Source organism: Vicugna pacos, chromosome 24, assembly GCF_048564905.1.
Source record: "Vicugna pacos chromosome 24, VicPac4, whole genome shotgun sequence".
Taxonomy (NCBI): domain Eukaryota; kingdom Metazoa; phylum Chordata; class Mammalia; order Artiodactyla; family Camelidae; genus Vicugna; species Vicugna pacos.
Window position 1 is genome coordinate 5,042,730 of NC_133010.1, and position 21,971 is coordinate 5,064,700.

The 21,971-nt window shown below is 40.0% G+C and overlaps 1 non-coding gene and 1 pseudogene across 1 annotated transcript; one reads left to right on the plus strand and one right to left on the minus strand.

Moving 5' to 3' along the window:
• The first annotated feature begins 10,091 nt into the window (after window positions 1–10,091).
• Window positions 10,092–10,884, plus strand: LOC102530441 (nck-associated protein 1 pseudogene; annotated as a pseudogene).
• A 6,369-nt stretch (window positions 10,885–17,253) lies between these two features.
• Window positions 17,254–17,326, minus strand: TRNAF-GAA (transfer RNA phenylalanine (anticodon GAA)). Its single transcript has one exon. It is a non-coding gene; the product is annotated as a tRNA-Phe (tRNA).
• Window positions 17,327–21,971: the final 4,645 nt, after the last annotated feature.

Sequence of the window (21,971 nt, forward strand, 5' to 3'; positions counted from 1 at the left end):
GCTTCAGTTATACATAAATATATTCATTTTCATATTCTTTTTCATTATCAGCCATTACAAGGTATTGAATATAGTTCCCTGTGCTATACAGTAGGACCCTGTTGTTTACCTATTCCATGTATAGTAGTTAGTCTCTGCAAATCCTGAACTTCCAATTTATCTAATATTTTTTGAATTTGAAGAGTTTAACACCTGAAGGGGCACCAACTCCTTGCAATATGCCACCAGAGCCCAAAACAATGAAATTTAAATTACTACTATTGGCGTAATTTCATTTGTATTCATAACACGGTGAAATATTTAAGTTCTATAAATACACATTATGTAGAAGAGGATGAATAAAGTAAAAGAAATATATATACAGGAACAAATTTGCAGAGAGTGTTTATTTTGCTGTTTCTGGATAAAATCACAATGCCTTGAACATATTAAGGGCTTGATTAAAATATGTTGACAATAAAAGCAATAATGAGACCTATATAGACAGAAAAAATTTATCTCTGCTATTCCTCGAATGTTGAGAAGAGTTTGAATTCTTACAACTTGCTCTGTTTTAAATTATTAGAAAACTATCTTTCATGTGCTAAATCTATTAACACTTGTATTTTGCTTAACTCTCAACAATCTCAGAAATTACTTACTATTTACATATTTCACAGAGAAGTAAACTCAAGCCCATAGAGGATATATAATTTGCCAGGAGTCAAAGACTAAAAAAATTATAGAAATCAGACACCAACTCACTTTCTTGGGCTCTGAGTGTCAAGTTCTTTCCACAACACCACATTACCTCTTCCAATTCTTGAATTTATGTATTTCCAGCTCTGTCTTCTCTGGATCCCATAAGAGCAGATCTCAATATCCCTGATAGGTTGTAAAATGGTTTGCTGGTTAGAAACAATGTTATAGTGAATTTCATGATATTGAATAGGGAAATGGTAATCCACGTAGAGAATTATTACATAAAGCATGCAGGGAAGACAAATCCATATTCTTGCAGGTTGCAAAGATTACTGTCTATTCTAGTGAAAATAAACCACCTTCTCTTCTATGCAAGAAGAGGTCTCATGTAATGACCTGACATGAGTTGCCAGTTAAGGGCTTTGGGATATAAGACTGTATTGTGATGGAACTAATTTTTGCTACTCGCAGACGAAGCACTCAGAGAAAGCCATCTTTGAGGCTATGCTAACTCTCCTCACTGTCACCAGAGCCGCTTTCATTCATAAGTCCATTGAGTAAATGTGGAGTGCAGAGAATAGTGGTTGAATAATACCAACAGAGGCAATTATCATGTTCGCATGATTACCGAGAGCCGTGATAATCATGGTGAGCATCCCCTTGAGGTAGATATCCTTACATTCTGGACAATTTTAAGCCATTCACCCATGAACTTCTTACCAAAACTTTCTTGTCAATAATACTCCAACATCATCATGAATTTCAAGTATCTAACCATCTCTGCAAACCATTATATACGCCTACAACCCATGGAAGTGATAATATCGCCATAGCACAAGGGTCTCTTCTTTAAAGAAGGGTAGTGATCATATTTAGCACTTATGTTAGTCCCAATATGAGGATTCCCATCTCTGCTCTTGTACATGGGTATCCCTCAGTGGACTATAAGAGTGAAATGACCACTTTTGGCTGAGGCCAACTCTTTAGACTGGATCATCTGTAAATAAAACTGATTTTTTTTTCTCTACAGTTAATTGATAATATGAGAACAACTTATGAGATCATAGTTTGGCTAGAAGACATGACGGTACAGCTATGGAAGTGGACACATTGGGAGTATTAGTCATCTGAGCATACAGTTTAGGGGGGTCTTTTAGACATACTTGGACACTAATACTGTATGTTTCATTTCCTATTGGTGGTGATGTCCTGTGGGGTACATTCAACTTTGTGGCATACAAGTTCATGATAGCAGCTCAGGTAACATACAGGATTACTTTTTGAGCCATTGTATCATTTGGAGTTCAACCAGAGAAGCAGAATTAGTAAGATACATGTATATGTATATATATACGTGTGTGTGTGTGTGTGTGTGTGTGTATATATATATATATAAACTCAAGCCCATAGAGCGATATATATAGCTATATATCTATCTATACATACACACACACACACATATACAGAGACAGACTGGCAGAGAATAAAGGCTACACACACACACACACACACACACAAAGGTAGAATCTATTAGATAAATTGGCTTACACATGGTATGCACTGGCTACACAAACCCAAAGCCTCCAAAACAGGCAGACAGAAAAGGAAAATCACGAGATTGGAATTCCACTGTTTGCTTTATGAACAGCTAGGAAGAGATTTGTATATTGTACATGTGATATAATTTGCAGTCTCATTTTTTTCAAACACCCAGCCTGCCCTTCTTTCTAGGGCTTCTGAATATCCAAGAATAGGCTGAAGAGCCACTTGCATGGTTTGCAAATGTGGCTTCCCTAAGTCTGTCCACCACTTTTCAGAAGCAGCATTTTCATTATAATGTTCAAGTAGAATTTTCATGTATTGTCCAACTGATTCAGTCCCAGGGACACCTTGCTCAGTAGCCACTGCCAAAGCTACTTGCTTGCCAAAGCATTTTGATGATCACTCCAGCCTCACTGATTATTGAGTGACTACTCCTAGCCTTGTTTCTTGACCTCTTTCTTGACTCCAGAATCCCATCAGTCCCACTGCTATCAGAGAGCCTAGTTCAAGGGTAACACTTTCCACCTCTAGTCTTGCCTTATTGAAGAGTTTCTTCACTACAACTCCTTACAAACATGCTAATGCATCCCTAACATGACATTTCTCAAAGTCATTTTCAATGGATTTTTTTCATTATTATCTTTAATGTATTTAAACATAGGTGAGCCATTAGTACTTGATAAGCCCATGCCATCTTTTTAAACTCTATAGGCTTGTCTAATTTTTCTTCTGTAAAACTCAGGAATTTTTAGCATCTCAACTTCATTTCATATCAGCCACTCGTATCTAGTCTTCAGTAAACAAATTCCAGGCATTTGCCAGTCTAAATTAGAAATAGTTTATCCTCCTGGACTTGAATCTCAGGTCAGGTCCTTTCAGTCAAACTGAGATATATCTGTAGTTACATAAATGGTAGGATGGAATACAGATAAAAATAGGCATTCTCTTGGAAAATAACTGATTACATGGTTTTCAAATAAAGCAGGAAGAGCCTCACCAGCCCAGGGGAATAAGTGGCTGCTAGAACCGTCTGGTGACATTCTGTACAACTGGGGGTTCAGAGTATTCAAAGTCAACTAGATCATTTCAAATACATTAGACATTTCTATGTTAAACTTTTCCCCTATCAATATCCATGTTTTTACTCAAAACCTGGCAAAGATCTGAATTCTGCCTTGCTTTTTCAGCAACTTTACCACTAGTCTCTGGCTCTGACTTTTTAAAAATTATTATTATTGAATTCTAGTCAGTTTACAATGTTCCATCAATTTCTGGTGCACAGCATAGAAGTTGCATAGATCTGTTTTCCTATTCTTTTTCATTATGGGTTACTACAAGATATTGAATATAGTTCCCTGTGGTATATAGAAGAAATCTGTTGTTTCTTTACAGTAGTTAGTATCTGTAAATCTCGAACACCCAATTGTAATACCCAATGCCTAGAAGGAATGTAAGATATTTTGGAGGGTAGCTGCAGAAACTTCCTGGTTCTTTGACCAAGATTTGAACCAGGATTTGATAACTTGCCTCTATCATTTCTTGCTTCATGCTTTTCAGTTCAGTTGGAAGCAGAGCAGCTCATCCCACTGCCACTAATTCTTCAGAGAAGGTCATAATTTAATAACTCTTTTACCATTAAGTGTTACAGATTACCAGCATTCCAATCTGTACTACCAACTAGACTACCCCTACCTCAGCCCAGCCTGGTCAGTTAAAGAATCCCAACTCCCATTAGCTTGCCTGAAACCATTCTGAGATCAGTTATTGTATCTTTCAAAGTTTTTAGCAGAAAATGACATAATCTCTCACAGCTCTATTATACAGAAAGGAATTTATTACAATTATCTTGTAGATTTTCTAGTAATCCAGATGCTAGATGATAGGGGCAGGGAAAAAAAAGGCTTTTTAGCAAAATGGGACTCAACAAAAACCCATGGTCCCTTCTGTTCTATGACGACACTCATGCCACCAAAATTTTCCCAAAAGTCCGTCTGTGCTTGTGGCTGCCTCTTCGTATTTTGGGCTTCTTCTTTCCAAGTCTTCCATGGTGCACTTGCTTAGCAGAATTTAGGTCACACACAGAAGCCACACTGAAAATTTTTAGCTTTCTAGCCTCTAAAGCATAGGAGGACACACCAAAGGGGATTTAGAGTTGGCCTTGGGTAAGACAGTCTGCACCATCTAGGTAAAGTGCTTCCCCAGCAGGAATCCTGATGTAGCAACATTAATAAATATTATTGAAATAAACTGAACTCCTTTGAGAAGTGCTTCCAATACCATGCTTGGTTAAATGTAATTTATCACTCTTCTGCATGCTTTTATGATTTTCCAACTCATCTATAGGTGGTGATGGAAGTTGTTCAGTATCTGGGCCGTGTTGGTGGTTACATCCCTGCCTGTATTTGTCAAAACTCAAAACTCTTCTCGAAACAGTGAAATATACTGTATGTAAATGTTATCTCATTTTAAAACAATTTTTAAAGAATATATATGCAACTAACCTCGCATCTAAACCAAATTTAAATTCATAACATTTTAAAATACCTGAAGTGATTGAAGGAAGGTAAAAATTTTACAAATACAAATTCCAAAAATACAAATTCCTATAGAATGGGATTCTAGGTCACTTGGTCTAGAATATAACTGAAGGAGGTTATTGTTTGTTTGTTTTCCTTAGAAAAGATGACTCCAAGAAAAAAAAAAGTCTGAACTCACCTAAGCGGGTTGCATGTATATTGAAAAGTTGAAAATCCCCTTGTGTGAGATGCATGTCTTATAACTGCTAGTTTACTTGGGCAATGGTAGGATCCATGGGCTTTTGGGCCCATGAGTAAATAATGCATTTTCAAGCATTTCTATAGGTATAGACTTTGACTGTCATTTGCTGGTTCCTCAGAGCTGTGGTGCATAACAGGAGTGTTGGGCAGCATGCATGTGCAGGGGAAACCAGTTGAGATGAAATGATGGGACATAAAATAACAATACATTATAATTAGTGGCTGACGGGAGTCTGCAGATGGGAGAGCCATGTGGGATTGAGTAATTCAGGAGGCTCTGGAGGAAATGGAAACTGGCTAAACCTGGAAGGTTGCAGAGACCACGAGAAAGTCCATATCCGGTGGCATCTGAGGACAATCCAAAAGAGGGCTGTGAAGAAATGAACTGGCCCCAAAGTTGCCCCTCATCTCAGAAGCTGGGTAGTGTCTTTTCAGCTCAGCAGTAAATCTGGGCTCTGATGGCCTGGAAAAACCTGAAGGGTGAAGGTCAGTCAGCTTTGCTACATACAGGAGGGTCCAGCTGCCAGACCAACTTCAGTCAGGTCAACCCGCCATATTGTTTCCACACTAAGGCCTCCGCAGGGAGTTGGTTGACAAAGTAAGGCTGAAGCCTCATTATTATAAGGCATGGATTTGATGTATTTGATTGAGGGGAAGAAGTCTACACCAACATATGTGCTGAGCGCACAATGTGTGAATGGCACTATATTAGGTGTTCCGGAGTAAGTGGCTTCCCCTCAGTTCTCTGAGACTCTCCAGGCACAAATGGCAATTTTCGCAGTAGAAATATACATTCAGGTCAAGTCAAAGAAAACCACAAGATTTTCAAACCACTTTCCACCCCTTAAGGCAAGTTAAACCTCCATATTTAATTTTAGTGTATTTTCACATGAAAGATTAATTTTTTTAAATGGCAGGCCCTAAGGTTTGAAATTTGCACTTACTGACCCACACATGTGCAAGACTCTTCTGAGATTCTCTGTCCCAAAGCAAAAGGTAGAGTTCCTTAAAAAATAAAAATTAAAAAAAATCTACTTAGCCGTGCCAAAAAAAAAAAAAAAACGGAATCAAAAGTCTACTCCTTCAAAATGTCTCTTTTGGTTATTGCCTTTAAAGCTCTGCCCAGATTGATTGGGTGTGGTGTGTTAGAAAGTCAAGTCAACATGTGCTGAAAGAAAGAATCTCATTGGTCGGTCAAGGGCAAAGTGAATTAGAATGTTGGCTCGCATCAAACAGCACCATCAGCTCCATGAAAACTTCACTGTGGCATCAGCAGCAGGGATGGGCTGAATCCTGGCCCTGTCCCAGGTTCACTGTGTGACCAAGGATGATTTCCAACCTGGGTGTCAATGCCTTTACCTAGAGTCATGGAGAGAATAATGCTCACCTGCAGAGCTATCATTACAGGTAAATGAAAGTATGAGGAACTGTCCAGTCAAGTGCCAGGACCATAATCAGTACTTAGTAAGCAGAAGCTGTCCCCATGATGGTGTGAACATTTAACTCAGGAAAGGATGACATTATTGGATTAATATACAGTCTTCATTCGATTGTGATGATTTGTGGAACTGATCAGTAGACTGCTCATCCAAGTAAGAACGTGGAAGGTCAAGTAAGCCAGGATTTGAAGGACAGACAAGTTTAAAGGCTGACTTGGCCCACTGTCCATGTGACTTTGGTCAAGCCACTGAAACTCCTTTGTGTTCTTCCTTTGCAAAATGGGACAAATGTGGGGATGTCATGAGGATTATAGAAGAGAAAGAACAGAGATGACTTAGTATAGAGCTGGGGCAAGACATCCCTTGGCTTCTGGAAACCGTTATCAGTTTTGTTTACTAACTACATGGAATGATTCACAGGTTAAATGTTCATTTCTGGGCAAATTACTTTATTACAAGTTCAATAAATTGGCAGAAGATTTAAGTGTGTGCTCTTGGTCTGGTGGAACAATTCTATCAGCAGTGGAAAGTAACCTCTGAGTGGTTTTCCAGATCACGGGAGACCAAACTATCTTCACAGAGAATTCCTGCTGGTGGAATGGGAGAGGTAATGACCAAAAGATAAAGTTAGCAACACCCCCTTTCTTTTCCTCAGAAGGCAGGATTAATGGGCATAAAATTGGTGATACGTGGATAAAAGAAGCTAAGAATCCTCTGCTGTACAAATGACAGGGGAGGCATTGATAGTAAATGTGTATCTTACATGTCCATAAAGACATAAAAATGCATGTTCCATCAAGTCAGTTATTTAAAGTGATGCAAAAAACTCAGGCCAAGCATGCAAACTAAGTGAGGAATACACAAGTTGCCAAATCTACCCTTACTTAGCTTGAAGGGAAAATATCAAGGCTACTTCCAAAAGGAAAAAGGGAGTAACAGTGACCTTCATCCGTGACACAAACTTATCCAGGTGTATCTCATTGGGAATGAAAATAGACATATGTTGGCTTCATGTATTTTACATGCTTTGAAACTGTATTTTTGGAGTGAAGTTCTTGAGAGGGTTAGGTCTACAGCCCCAAGCTCTATATGACAATTCTTTTCATTGGCTGTGCCCAAGTACTCCTATGAACATCCTTCTGAAAGGAACCCAAACACACAAATCACTTAAAATACAGAATAAGACTCGGAGGGTATTATGCTATCTGAAATGTCAGACAGAGAAAGACTGTACGACACCATGTGCATGTGGAGTCTAAAAAATAAACTGAACTAGAGAATATAAGAAAAAGAAACAAGCTCACAGATACGGAGGACAAACTAGTGGTTACCAGCGGGGAGAGGGAAGGGGACGCGCAGGAGTCGGGAGGAATGAAGAGGTACAAACTGCTATGTATAAAATAATAAGACACCTACCTAGTGTGGGAGCCCGGAGGGCGGCTAGAGGGGCGGGGCTCGGCGGAGAGGGGCGGGGCGGGGCTCGGCGGAGAGGGGCGGGGCGGGGCGGAGAGCGCGGGGGCGGGACGCGGGGCGGTGGGCGGGACGCCGGGCGGCGGACGGGAGACCGAGGCTGCCGGACGCGGGCTGCGGCGGGAAAAAGAGTCCCAGGCGCCCGCCAAGGCTGCCGCTGTCACCTGCGCGGGATGGGGGCGCGAGGGCTCGGGGCGCGCTGCTCTGAGGTGGAGGTCGCGGGCGCGAAGGGAGGAGGCCCGACAGAGGCGGCTGCGGAGGCCGCGGGCTGGCGACTGGGTGGCTCCGCCGCCACCACGACGTCGCGCTCCGTGCCGCAGCCCTGTCAGCAGAAGCTGGCGGAGAGGCTCACCGTTCTTAGCGCCTGCCAGGGTCCGCACGCTCACCCGCCCCTACAACATCAGGAAGGCTTGTGGAGACCTTAAGGCAAAACCGTTCTGCCTTACTGACAAAAACCTGGAATCAGCTGTGAACTTCATAGTCAGAAAATTCCCTGCAGTAGAAACTCGCAACAACAATCAACAGTTTGCACAACTACAGAAAGAAAAATCAGAGATTCTGAAAAAGCTGGCATCATATTACTTCACATTTATAGATGTTATGGAATTTAGGGACCATGTTTGTGAATTGCTGAATACTATTGATATTTGCCAAGTCTTCTTTGATATTACTGTTAACTTTGGTTTAACAAAGAACTACTTAGATTTGATTATAACTTATACAACACCAATGATACTGCTGTCCCGAATTGAAGAAAGGAAGGCAATCACTGGATTATACAACCATGCTCATGAAATGACCCATGGAGCAAGTGACCGAGAATACACATCCACGCTTTGGTCAGATGATTGTGGAGTATGAAACCGTTTAAAGAAGTTGAAAGAATTTGTGTTCCGTAGCAAATCTCTTTCAGACGCAGTGACTTCTCTTCAGATGGTGTACGGAAGGAATCTTTCAGCTGACCAGTGGAGAAATGTCCAATTACTGGGTCTCATCAGTGCACCGACTGCAACGCTTAACCCGGCACAGCCTGACACTATGCCTTGTGAGTACCTCTCTTTGGATGCCATGGGAAAATGGATTCTCTTTGGCTTTATTTTGTGCCATGGGATCCCAATACTGATGCGATAGCACTGAACCTTTGGAAGCTAGCTCTTCCAAGTAGTTCTTGCGTCTCTGTCTTTTGGGATGAAGGTTTCCACATTCACAAAGCTGCGGAAGGGTTTTTTGTAAACATACAAGGCTATCATAAGTGGGTTAATGAAGTAAAAGAATGCCAAGAGGCAGCTGTGTCACATGCTGGTTCAATGCGCAGAGAAAGATGCAACTTTTTAAGGTCTGCACTGAAACAATTGGCTTCTGTCCTCTCTGATCAGCCTGGCTTGCTAGGTCCCAAGGCACTTTTGTTTTTGTGGCATTTTATGGCATTTTATTTTATGGCATGATGAAATTATCTGGCTAATTCATCATGCAGATAACATGCTAAAGAAGAGTGCAGATGACTTGATAAGTAAGCACATTGCTGAATTAATATTTCACATAGAAGAGCTTAGAGCACGTGTAAGGAGATATGGACATGTAATGCAGAGGTATTATGTGCAGTACCTTTCTGGCTTTGATACTGTTGTCCTCAATAAACTTTTGCAGAATCTTTCTGTTTGTCCTGAAGATGAATCGATCATCATGTCCTCTTGTGTTAACACTATGATTTCTTTAAGTGTAAAACAAGTGAAAGATGGGGCAGCATTTGATTTCAGAGGAATGAGATTAGACTGGTTTAGATTACAGGCATATACTAGTGTCTCTAAGGCTTCACTTAGCCTTTCAGATCACAGAGAACTTGGAAAGATGATGAATACAATAACTTTTCACACAAAAATGGTAGATTCCCTGGTGGAAATGTTGGTGCAAACATGAGATCTCTCCAAATTTTGTTTTTATTGTCGTGCTTTTGAGAAGATGACCCTCAGTCAAGATACTCAATTGCATTTCCACTACTTTGCACTCATTTTATGAGTTGCACACATGAACTGTGTCCAGAAGAGTGACCTCATATTGGAGATCACAGTCTTTCCTTATGTAATATGTTCTTGATGAAATGGGCAAACAAGCTTGAAATCTCATCACTGATATTTGTGCAGAACAGTGTACATTAAGTGACCAGTTGCTGCCCAAGCATTGTGCAAATACAGTTAGTCAAGCAGTGAATAAGAAGCAAAAAACCAGACTGGTAAGAAAGAGGAACCTGAAAGGGAAAAACCAGGAGTTGAGAGCATGAGGAAAAGTAGACTGGTAGTGACCAACCTTGATAAATTGCACGCTTCACTTTCTGAGTTGTGTTTCTCCATAAATTATGTATCCAAAACATGGTGGTTTGGGAACATACCTTTACCCCACGAGAATATTTGACTTCTCATTTGGAAATCCACTTTACTAAGTCATTTGTTGGAATGACTATGTATAATCAAGCCACACAGAAAACTGCAAAACCATCAGAGCTTCTAACAAGTGTAAGAGCATATGTGACTGTACTCCAGTCGATAGAAAACTATGTGCAAATTGATACTACAAGAGTATTTAGTAATGTTCTTCTTCAACAAACAACATTTAGACAGTCGTGGAGAGCCAACCATTACAAGTGTATACACAGATTGGAATTTGGAAACTTTGTTAAGACAAGTCAGCAATGGTCATACAGCTTATTTCCCTGCATGAAAGCATTTGTGAGTTTACCTACAGAAAATGAATTAACATTTAGTGAAGAGGAAAATTATGACATATCAGAAATGAGGTTGTTATCAGAACTGCTGGGCCCATATGTTATGAAGTTCCTAAGTGAAAGATTTATGTGGCGTATTTCATCACAAGCTGCTGAACTTAAAAAACTTGTAGCGGAAAATGTTGATGTGCTAATACAAGTGAGGACCAGCTTTGACAAACCCAACCAGACAGCTGCACTCTTTAAAAGACAATAATCTGTTGAAAGTGTTTTGAAAAGGATGACAACAATTGGTGAAATTTTATTCTTCAGATCCTTGGCACAGGAAGCGCTTAGAGCTGTCTTGTCCTACCACATTCCTTTTCTTGCAAGTTAATGAAGATTTCAAAGGTCACATTCCAAGGGAAACTGATGTGAAGGCTGCAGTGAATGTGTGTGAGTTACCATCAGCTGCTTGTGAGACTGATCCTGCCTTGGTGGTAGCTCTTTCCTCACAAAAATCAGAAAACATAAGTCTAGAAGAAGAATATGAAATTGCATGCCTCCTCATGGTCTTTGTGGCAGTTTCCTTGCCAACACTGGCCAGCAATGTGATGTCTCAGTATAGCCCTGCTATAGAAGGGCACTGCAGCAGTGTACATTGCCTGGCCAGAGCCATCAACCAGATCACTGCAGCTTTGTTTACAGTTCATGAAGGAAGCATTGAAGAGCGGCTTGAAGAATTTCTGGCTCTTGCATCCTCCAGTCTGCTGAAAATTGGCCATGAGGCAGATAAAACAACAACAAGAAATAGACAATCTGTTTATTTACTGTTAGCTATGATTGTACAGGAATCACTGTTCTTGACAATGGATATTCTGGGATTTTATGTTCCTTATGTCTTGCTGAGAAATGTGTACCATGCTGTCCACAAATGAAGTGTTCCATCTTCTGCATAAAATACCTACTTGTTGAAGATGAGCATGCATTTCTGTTGCCTCAGTTTTACCTGTAAACTGTAGAACTATTTTACCTTAAGGCCTGAAACACAGTTTTGTGGATTATAAGTTTCTTTCATATGGTTGTATTTTCTGATCATTGGCTTCCTAATATGATTATACTTCAGTATACTTTGTTGATTTAGGCTGCATGTTCACTGAATTCACTGAAGTTATTCCAATAATTTTAGAGTATCGTTTGTTTGAAAAACATACATTATTTCTATGTTTTTGATATTTGATAATGAACCAAAAAGAAAAAAAAAACCCTTTGCTTGTTTATTTCTCGAAGAGAATCGTATTCAGTGATTATTTTTATTTGGGGATGGGGAAGGTAATCAGGTTTATTTATTTATTTTTTAATGGAGGTGCTGGGGCTTGAACCCAGGGCCTTGTGCCTGCTAGGCAGGCACTCTACCACTGAGCTCTCCCCTCCCCTTTAGTGATTATTTTAGGGAGTGATATTAGGGCATTCATCTGTGTGTAAATTATTTCATACAGGGAGGAGTTCTGGCCTGTACCTATGGTTCTTATTGAAAACAAAACTGGATGTGCATTTCTGTGATGTTATGAATACATATACACTTTATTTTGAAACATTTGCCAAACTAATTACTATAACACTGTATAACATTAAAAAGATAAAGGACTGCTTAACATTAGAAGCTGTGTCCCCCGATTCTAAACAGCAGCATGTGGTGTTGCTTGTATAAAGCCTGGTGACAATCTTTAGACTACTTTCCATGGCGCCCTGTGCTACTAGCACTATCATTTTACCTTCCTATACAATAAACAATCTTGGACATTTATCAACTGTTGATACAAATGTTAGTCCCTATTCACTTTTTATATCTATTTTAAATTTTTGAAATTCAAGTGTATCTGCCATAACATAAAGTAAACACTAGATAGACTATAAAAAATAAAATAAAATAAATAAGCTACAAGGATATATTGTACAACAGAGGGAACATAGCCATTTTTACAATAACTATGAATGGAATAGATCCTTTAAAAGTTATTAACCACTTTGTCATTCACCTGAAACGTATCCATCAACTATACCTCAATAAAAAATAAAATAGATACAATAAAATACAGAATAAGAGAGAGGATGGTGAGGCTTAGAAAAATGTAGATTAAGTTTGCAGTGTCACACTCGATCAGGATGACTTTCTAAAGGTTTTTACATCAAAGACTACAAGAAGTAGCTTGTCATACAGTAATTATTATTTTATGTTTCAAAATAGCATTTAAATATTCTGATACAGAAGAAGAGTAACATGTGGAAATGGAGAATTTTAAAATAATGTGCTAATTCCACACTAAACAGTTAGCGGTTCTCAAGACTGCAGATGTGCACTCATGAGTTTTATTTCTAAGGAGAAGCCCACTCCTTGTGTATCTGGTAAAGCAAATTCTTCAGACTGACTTCTCTAATCTGCTCCTAATTTCTAACAGCTCTCAGCCTGAGAATACCCAATTTTCTTTCTCTCGGTCCTTCGCTTACTTAATTTTACTTCCCCCCAAAGCTCTGTCTTCTTTGTTATTCTCAACACTTTCATAAAGTTTCCCACCAGACTTTCCAGGAAATAAGCTGAATCACTTTCTGAGTTAATTTGCAGAGTTTTACAGACTCTGAGGGGAAGAAAAACTCGAACACAATTTTCAATTCTATTCCACCGAAATTACAGATTCCAGATGTACAAACAAAATGCACCAATGTTGGAAGAACTACTAGACTTTAAAGAGTTTATACTGTTTCTAACAGGTTTATATTGGCCAAGTTTATCAGTTCTAGACAGCATTTTAAATTTGCAAAGATTGTGGTTTATAAATATCATCCCAGCTTTATGTACCACTGATGATTTTTAAGTGATTTCATATAAATTATTATTATTGTTATTATTATTATTGTAAAGTTGTTTTTGTTTCATTGTGAATTAAACTTCATTAAGAATGAGAAATTGAAAGATCAAAGTTGCTATTTTTATAATCACTGTGAATTAAATGACAGATATGTAAGCTATTACCACTGATTTAATGAACAGATTGTATTTGTACAATTTATAACACCTGGTCTTAAAAAGATAATGACATCATCTTCCCTAAATGCTCTGCATTCCTTTTTTAATTTTATTTTTAAAATTTTAGTATTTTTTCAGTGGAGGTACTAGGGATTGAACCCAGGACCTCGTGCATGCTAAGCATGCGCTCTTCCACTGGGCTATACCCCCCTTTTCAGCTATATGCTCTGCATACTGCCATGTGTCACAGGCTCTGTCTAGGACTTGGTGACGTTGTTAACATCCTACTCCATCACACGAAGTTCCTTCTACAGCACTCTCAAGTTGCTCTAACTGCCCAGTTGCTCCTTGCATTTTAGATTTCCTCATCACTGGTTAAATATACTAATTCCTGTAAATTGCTCAAAATGGGGTCTGGCAGAGAATGAAAATTCAATAAATGTTACCTCTTAACTATTATCATCTTTGCTACTAATGATACCATTTGCACCCTCACTTGAGATTTTGTAGAAGTGTCATTGTTTTAAAATTTGCATCATGCTATAATTAGGTCTTTAGTTTTCATATTTTAGCCTCTTTTAATATTTTAGTGTGCATGAAAAGAAATGTGAAAAGAGAACATACCAAAGAAAATAAACTTCCATTATTATTTTAGGCACTCAGTCCTGTAGTTTGGAAATTATGGAACAATATTAAGACCTGGTCTAATTCCTGTATAAACTGTAAGTGCAGTTGTGTGTATATATGTTCATTTTGTATTAGTGATGCATAGAAAAAAGTCTAGAAAAAGAATAGACACCAGATGGATAACAATGATTATTTCTAGTGTTGGGATTAGAACTAACCTAACTTTTTAAGCAATATAGTTCTACAGAACTTTTAATGTTTCAGTAGTTTGTGCTTTTTTATAATAATAATACTGAAAAATTTAATAGATTCTTGATTCTCTTTCCAATTGTACTGGTTAATACAATCCAAATTCCCTTTAGACACCAACATTTCTGTCTGTGTGTGTACACATGTGTACAAATATTGGAGAGCCCAAATCCTGTGTAATAACAATGCAGAGATTATTGGAAGGAGTGAAACGTGCTGTCCATCTTGTCCATAGCCCTTTACACCATCCTAACTCTGTTGCCCATTAAGACTTGTCCCCAGTCTGATTCTGTGAAACTCCCACCTGGCTGGCCTTAGAACACCTAGTCTCATCATTTTGATGCAGAACCTGCCTCTATTTCAGCAGACTCGGTGTTTGGAGGTGGACTGTAATTTGGACCCTTGATGCTTCTCCATGCACCTGGCTGACCCCTTTAGCTCTCAGTCTTCTCTGGGAACTTTTCCACTAGCTCCTGCCTCATGGTGGGAACTCATTATCTGAAACAATCCATTCTGCAGGAAACAGCTTATCTGGAAGTGAGGGTAAGTTCTCAGGGAAAAAGAGGGATCAAAACAGGATGACCTGCTGCATTGGTACTTTATGTAAAAGCCTTGTGATGTGATTTATAATAAAAAGTGCATCTATGGTCTTTGTCTCCATTTCTGACACTGCTGCTAAAACCTTTGGAATTTCCTAGGTGATGAGAGTAATAAATTGTTATGTTAATGAGGTAATTTTGGACTGAACCCAAGGATGGGGGCTGGTTGTCAAGAGAACCAACCATAGGATTAAAGGGTTGGAACTTTCAGTCTCACCTCCGACCTCTGGGGTGTAGAGTGGAGAGAGGCTGGAGGTTGAATCAGTCACCAATGGCCAAGAGTTACCTAATCTTGCCTATGTAATGAAGACTACAGAAAAACCCAAAAGGACAGGATTTGGAGAGCGTCCAGTTTGGCAAAGTATAGAGAATTGGGGAAAATGGTGCACTCAGAAAAGGCATGGAATCTCTGAGCTCTCCCTATACCTTGCCCTGTGTATCTCTTCCATCTGATTGTTTCTGAGTTATAGCCTTTTATAATAAACGAATGATCTAATAAATAGAATGTTTCCCTGAGTTCTGTGAGTCACACTTGCAAATTAATCAAACCCAAGGAAGGAGTCATTGGAACCTCCAATCTATAGTTACTGAGTTAGAAGCAAAGTGGACAACCTAAGTTTGGCATCTAAAAGGGGAAGGGGGGAAGTCTTGGAGGACTGAGTCCTTAACCTATGGAATCTGGTTCTATCCCCATCTCAAGGCACATGGTGTCAGAATTAAGCAGAATTATAGGATACCCAGCTGGTGTCACAGAATTTCTTGATGGTATGGAAACCAACCCCCTCTACCATGGTGGAATTAGTCCCAGAGTTTTATACCTAAAGCCTGATGAATGACTGGCATGAACTGAAAATGCTACCTCTTGGCCAAAGCACAGTCAAGGCATGGAGACATCATTTAGGTGATAGATACAAAATAATACAAAGATAGGAGACCAGGCAGCCATTGTTCAGTCTTGTTTCTGGACATTCAGTGTGTCTGCACGTCCCATCAACAAGAATGAAAGCTAGAGGAAAATAGTAAATAATAAAGATAATATTGGGACTCCATCATTAATCACTCCCAAAAGGAGACAATCAGAAGAAGTGGACCCACCTCTTCAGATTAAACAATGTAATGGAGGATGGATCATGGAGAAGGGGCCCCAAAGTAGCCGGGGGCCTCCAAGATGGTCAGATCTGCTTTCCCATGGAAAATCTGTCCCCAAGAGCCACCTCAGACAGGAGGAAAGTTTGTTCACAACTTGGTCTCCCTCCTGAAATCCACCTCAGTGTAGATACAGCACTGGACAAGGGACAAGACACAATAATCAAGAAATGTCCTATCACCCCGCATCTCAGAAAAATGCAAAGGTTGGGGCATGAACTACCAGTCAACATTTGTGGTGAGGAGATCTGTCACATCTAACTTTTCTAAGCCTTTTCTAGGTCGCAAGCCTAGAATCTGATGATACCACTTGACATTCTCCCCAGGGAGATGTGCATACGAACACTCACATTTCCATTCAGTCTCAGAGACTTCAAAGATGTCCCGCTGCCTATAGATGCCAGGTAAGGACCTTTGGAATAGACGCTAAAACCCTTTGCAGAAATTTAAAGCACGGTGGGAAAATAATCTTTCACATTTACCATATAAAACACGGGATTGTTAATACAGAAGGTAGAGGGAAATGGTGATGGCCTTTCCTGCTGCCTTCTTAGACTGAGGAGGGAAGGGTCCTTGGAAACCACTCTCATCCCATAGCTCTAGCTTGCATCGTTATTAGCCAATAGAAATAATAATCGGAGTCAAAGCAAAAACCATCGTGTACCTACCACGTGCCAGGCCTCTGGCACAAAACTATTCATTTATTTAACAAGTAGTTATCAAGAATTTTCGTGGTCACTTAAAATAAGTTAATACACAGAGATAGGGGATAGTTGACACACAGCAAGTACTCAACATAAGCTACCTATTGTTATAACAGCCAGGAAGTACAAAGATGCTGGTGGGTTTATATAAAAAGGCCCACCAGGACACCTGGCACCACACCTGCCTGAAAAGTGATTGATCTACCCAAAGCATAAGAACCATGTATTTCCCTTAAAGCTTGTATTTTGGTTAAGACCGCCAAGAAACTACATTTAGTGTTAACATCCAAAAGTACTGCTGAAACCCGGGATTGAACCAGGGACCTTTAGATCTTCAGTCTAACGCTCTCCCAACTGAGCTATTTCAGCGTGTTCAGCTGACTTCCCCTGCAATAACTATAATGGAATGTTTGTTTTATAAGAAGAAGAAAAATTAATATTCAGTGTCAGCTGGAGGTAGGCATTTGACAAATCTTACAGAGGTGATGAGGCAAGGTCCTCGTTTCCAAGATAGATGTAATAAATCATTTTCCTTCTCTCAGTTCTATGTTTAACTGCCCTGCAATCTGGTTTTCCCATTTGAAAAATAAATTGTGGACTTTTTTCATGTCAGAAAAAAAAAAAGCATGTCTTTACTTCACATTTCCATCCTAATATATGCTTAATTTCTAGAAAAATGGCAGCATGGTCCACATAAAAATTTAATTAAATATCACTTTTCCACAAAAGCAATATTCCCAAAGGCCCATTGACATAACCAGGACTGGAAACCAGCTGAAGACTAACGCTCCAAGGAGATCACCAAAGTGTAATGCAGACACAAAAGAATATGAACAGGAAAGATGAAATCGACTGAAAAGTTCCATGGTAACAGGATAATGAGCCTCCAGAGTTGCCCATGTCTTAACCCCCAGGCAATACAATATGCTAGGTTACCTGGCAAAGGAAAATTAGGGTTGCAAATGGAATTGTTGGCTAATCAGTTTACTTTGAGATTGGGAGCTCATCCCGGACTATCCAGGTGGGCCCCATGTAGCCACAGGAGTCCTTACAAGGTGGACGAGGGAGGCAGAAAACAGGGAAGCGGAGGGGAGGCAGCATGGGAGGGACCCAGCCTGACGTTGCTGGATGTGAAGATGGAGGCGGGCAGCCTCTGGAAGCTGGAAAAGGCAAGAAAACAGATTTTCCCTTGGAAACTTTGCAAAACAATGCAGCCCTGCCTACATCTTGAGGAAGGCTGATTTTGGTCCTCTCAGCTCCAGACTCGTAAGATAGTATATTCGTGTTGTTTCAAGTCATGAAGCTTGTGATAGTTTGTTACAGCAGCAATTGGAAACAAATACAGGCTTGTGGGAAATATATTTATTAGTAAATTAACTGAATATTTGAATTTTTAATATAAATTTGCGTTTAATTAATACTGTAGCTTGAAGATAAGCTATCTTTGATGTGGTGAAGTCTCAGATTATTTTCTCCTAAATAATTTTAAAAACTATAAACTCAATAAATATGGAAAGTAGGGTTGTAGCTAAATTCTGGTAAGTAGATTCTCTATGATTTAAAGGAGACTGAATCTAACACCAAGTTTATTTGTCACAAACATTTCTCCATTTCCTAGCTAGTTAGGTAAAATCAGTGTAGTGAAAGAAATCAGGTAACTGAATTCCCTGGACCATAGTTTCCTCAATTTCCTCTATAAAATGGAAACATAATATCTGTTATGGGATGAACTTTGTTTCCCCCAAATCCAGATGTTGAGGTCTCAGCTCCCCATACCTTGGATTATTACCATATTTGGAGACAAGCTTGTTAAAGAAGTGGTTGTTAAAATGAGAGTATTAGGGTAGGACCCTAATCCAGTCTGATTGGTGTCCTTATAAGAGGAAGAGACAAAGGGCCCCACCTTGCACTGAGGGCCAGCCCTTTGCAATAGATCCTTCCACCATGGCCCTCCAAGGCTGGCAACCGTGCCTGCACCCTGATCTAGGACGTTCCCCCTCCAGAACTGTGAGAATATGAATTCCTATTGTTAAGGTGCTCGTTCTGTGCTATTTTGTCACACCATCCCGAGTGAACGAATGCAATACCCAATTCACAGAGTAGATAAGGAGATTAAGCGAGACCGAGTCTGTCAAAAGCACTAGGTAAGTATCCAGGGGTAATGATATGGAGAATGATACAGAGGTCTTGAAGCAAAGACAAAACTCTAACATGTTTCAGATCTCAAGGACTAACTCTTTGAGAATCCCTTTGTTTTGCCCAGCAAATTTTTATAGAAGAAAAGAAGCACATTTCTGCCCAAAAGTAAACTGCTGACTTAACATAGCAGGTACTTTGAAGATATACAACGTGTTTCAAGAAACCAAAGTCATTTGTCTGAAATCGTCCAGAAAACCAGAGTCTGGGAGTTGGATAATCATTGCAGTCACAATTTCCTTCTCCAGCAGCTTGGTGGAAAGACATTTTTTAATAATGGAACTTTGCTTCAGCTGCTTATTAGGCACATTAAATCAGTTATTTTGATCATTTCTAAATGTTCCTTTGGGAGACAAAACCTAAGTCAGGATACCTTTGAGTCATGGATTTCAGACATTAGAATTTGGGAGTCTTAATGATTTGAATGAAAAATAAAATAATGACAGAAATATTTTTAGCAAACCTCTGAATATTGAGAAAAAGTAGCTTTTACCAAAATGAAATAAACAAACAAAAAGTCAGAACTAAAGCTCATGAGTCTTTAACTCAAATCTTATCCTTAAGTCTGTGACATTTCCTTGAACAGCTTTGCTCATATGGATCTGTTTCCCAGAAGAGATTTCCTTCTGGATCAGTGATGGTGTGTTACCCTCTCCTCAGGATAAGGAGGGGAGGAGTCAACTTCCCCACAGATAAGCCATGGTGATGTCACCGTTACAGTAATCCTGTGTCTCAGATTTCTTTTCAAATTATGTTCCTTTTCATATACATCCACAGAGGCTCCTTGCTCTGTGGTCCTATTAGGTCCTATATGGTTCTCTGTTCCTTTTCTACCAAAGCCAAGTGAAACATTGGCTCTAGGATCAAGGAATCTGAGACTTAGACTTGTCATTTTCAGTCTACAGAATTAACTCACAGCACATTGGGGATTAGAAGTGCTGATATTAACTCATTAATAAATACTCTTCTCAAAGCCTGCCTCCATCAGCTTCACACCCCTGTTCATCTTCAAGTTCATCAGCCCACTGTAGGGACCTCCTGGGAGACTTGGCTGGTTAGCTCCAGGCTGGTCTGGGCAGCGGCGGCTGCATGAGCTGAGACCTGTGGGGAAGGCACCGTCATCTGAAGCCTTGAGCCTGGCTCGATGTGACTGCTCACACTAGGGACACAGCTGCTGTGGCCCCATGTGCTTCCCTGCCCAGGAGCTGAGACTCGTAACCCTGCAGGCTCAGCAGATTCCCCCGACCCAGTGGTCTGGCTGTGACCCCACCTCTAAGAGCAGAACAGCAGGATGGACCAGAAGTGTCTGGGCTTCTAGGACCTCAGCATCAAAGTCTGAGCCCCATGATGCTGCCGTGTTCCCTGACCTGCTCTGGACTCTGATTCTGGGTTCAGCTCTCCTTCACACTACAGATTCTAGATTTCCCAGAATATAATTGACTCCTAGAAAGCAGAAGTGCTTTTTAGAAGCTGCATTTATTTATTTTTAATTTTTACTTATTTTTATTATTTTGGGGGGAGATAATTAAGTTTGCTTGCTTATTTATGTTAAGAGGGAGTACTGGGGATTGAACCGAGGACCTCATACATGCTAAACATGCGCTCCACAACTTGAGCTCCACCCTCCCCCCTTAGAAGCTGCATTTATTATGATGGATTTCTAATTTCACTGTGGATTTCCTGTACTGGATGTAGGGTGGGTCATGGTGAACCTGCCATGGTGATAGCTTTGATATTGTGTTTAATTTGTTCACATAGTGGAACAAACTGTCTCTTGGACTCACAATACATTCTTAACTCCAATTAGCTATAGTGAAACCTTATCATCAAATAGCTCTGGGCTTCAATTTCCTGACAAAATGTTCTCTGATCCCTGCCAGGACCAACTTCCAGAATTCCATGGGGCCCTAGCCACCCGCTAGGCCAGAAGAGACAGAGTGGCCAGTAGGTTATTGTAACCAAGCTTCAGAACTCAAGAAAGCACCCCAGCCCTGAAAGAGTCAGTGCAGCCTCTACAGCAAGCCTTCAGCCCCCAGGAGCTCGGACTCTCGGTCTGCTCCTCTGTTGCTGCTGACTCACCAGTGGCAGGCTGGGTAGTGACAGCTAATTTCTCATTCGAGGGTCTAGATTTACATCAATGCATTCCCAGTTGATGGAACTAGAAGTTCTTTCATGGCACAAAACAGACCATTTCTCATGCTCTGAATCTCATTAGAATGAATGTCTAAGAGGCTCTGTAGGACCTGGTTCCCAATCTATCCAGTCAAATCTTAAGAAATTCTCAAAAGAAAGTGCTGAGTAACTATGGTTTAAATACCAATGTAAGTTAAAAACTGCTTTCACCTAGGGGATTTTAACTGGTCATGACAGTGTTCTACAAATATTGCAAGACTTTAAAAACAAAATAAGAAGCAACTTCATCTGATTAAAGGGAATGGCTGCTCCTTACGAGTCTGCCGTGTTAGATGCCGGAATATTTGGTTAGGGCAGCTGTGAGGGACTTTGAGAATGATCTTCTGATGCACTGGTTTGGTTTTTCCTGCTGTAAACTTTGTTTACCTAAATTTTGTGAGTCTTTAGGTCATTGCTAACTTATACTAACTACCTCTAACTTGTTGATCCAGCTCATCACAGCAGCCAGGTTACTTCATGAGCCTTCCCCCCAGAGAGCAACTCACTTTTCTGCCAAGATATAGAACTTTAACTGTCAGGTGCCCTTTGCCCTCTAAAGAGCAATATTTCAGAAAATCACCTCCCCAGCTGCTCCTCCTTCCCTCTCCCCACCACACTGGTGAATTACATTTTCAAAAGTAATCCT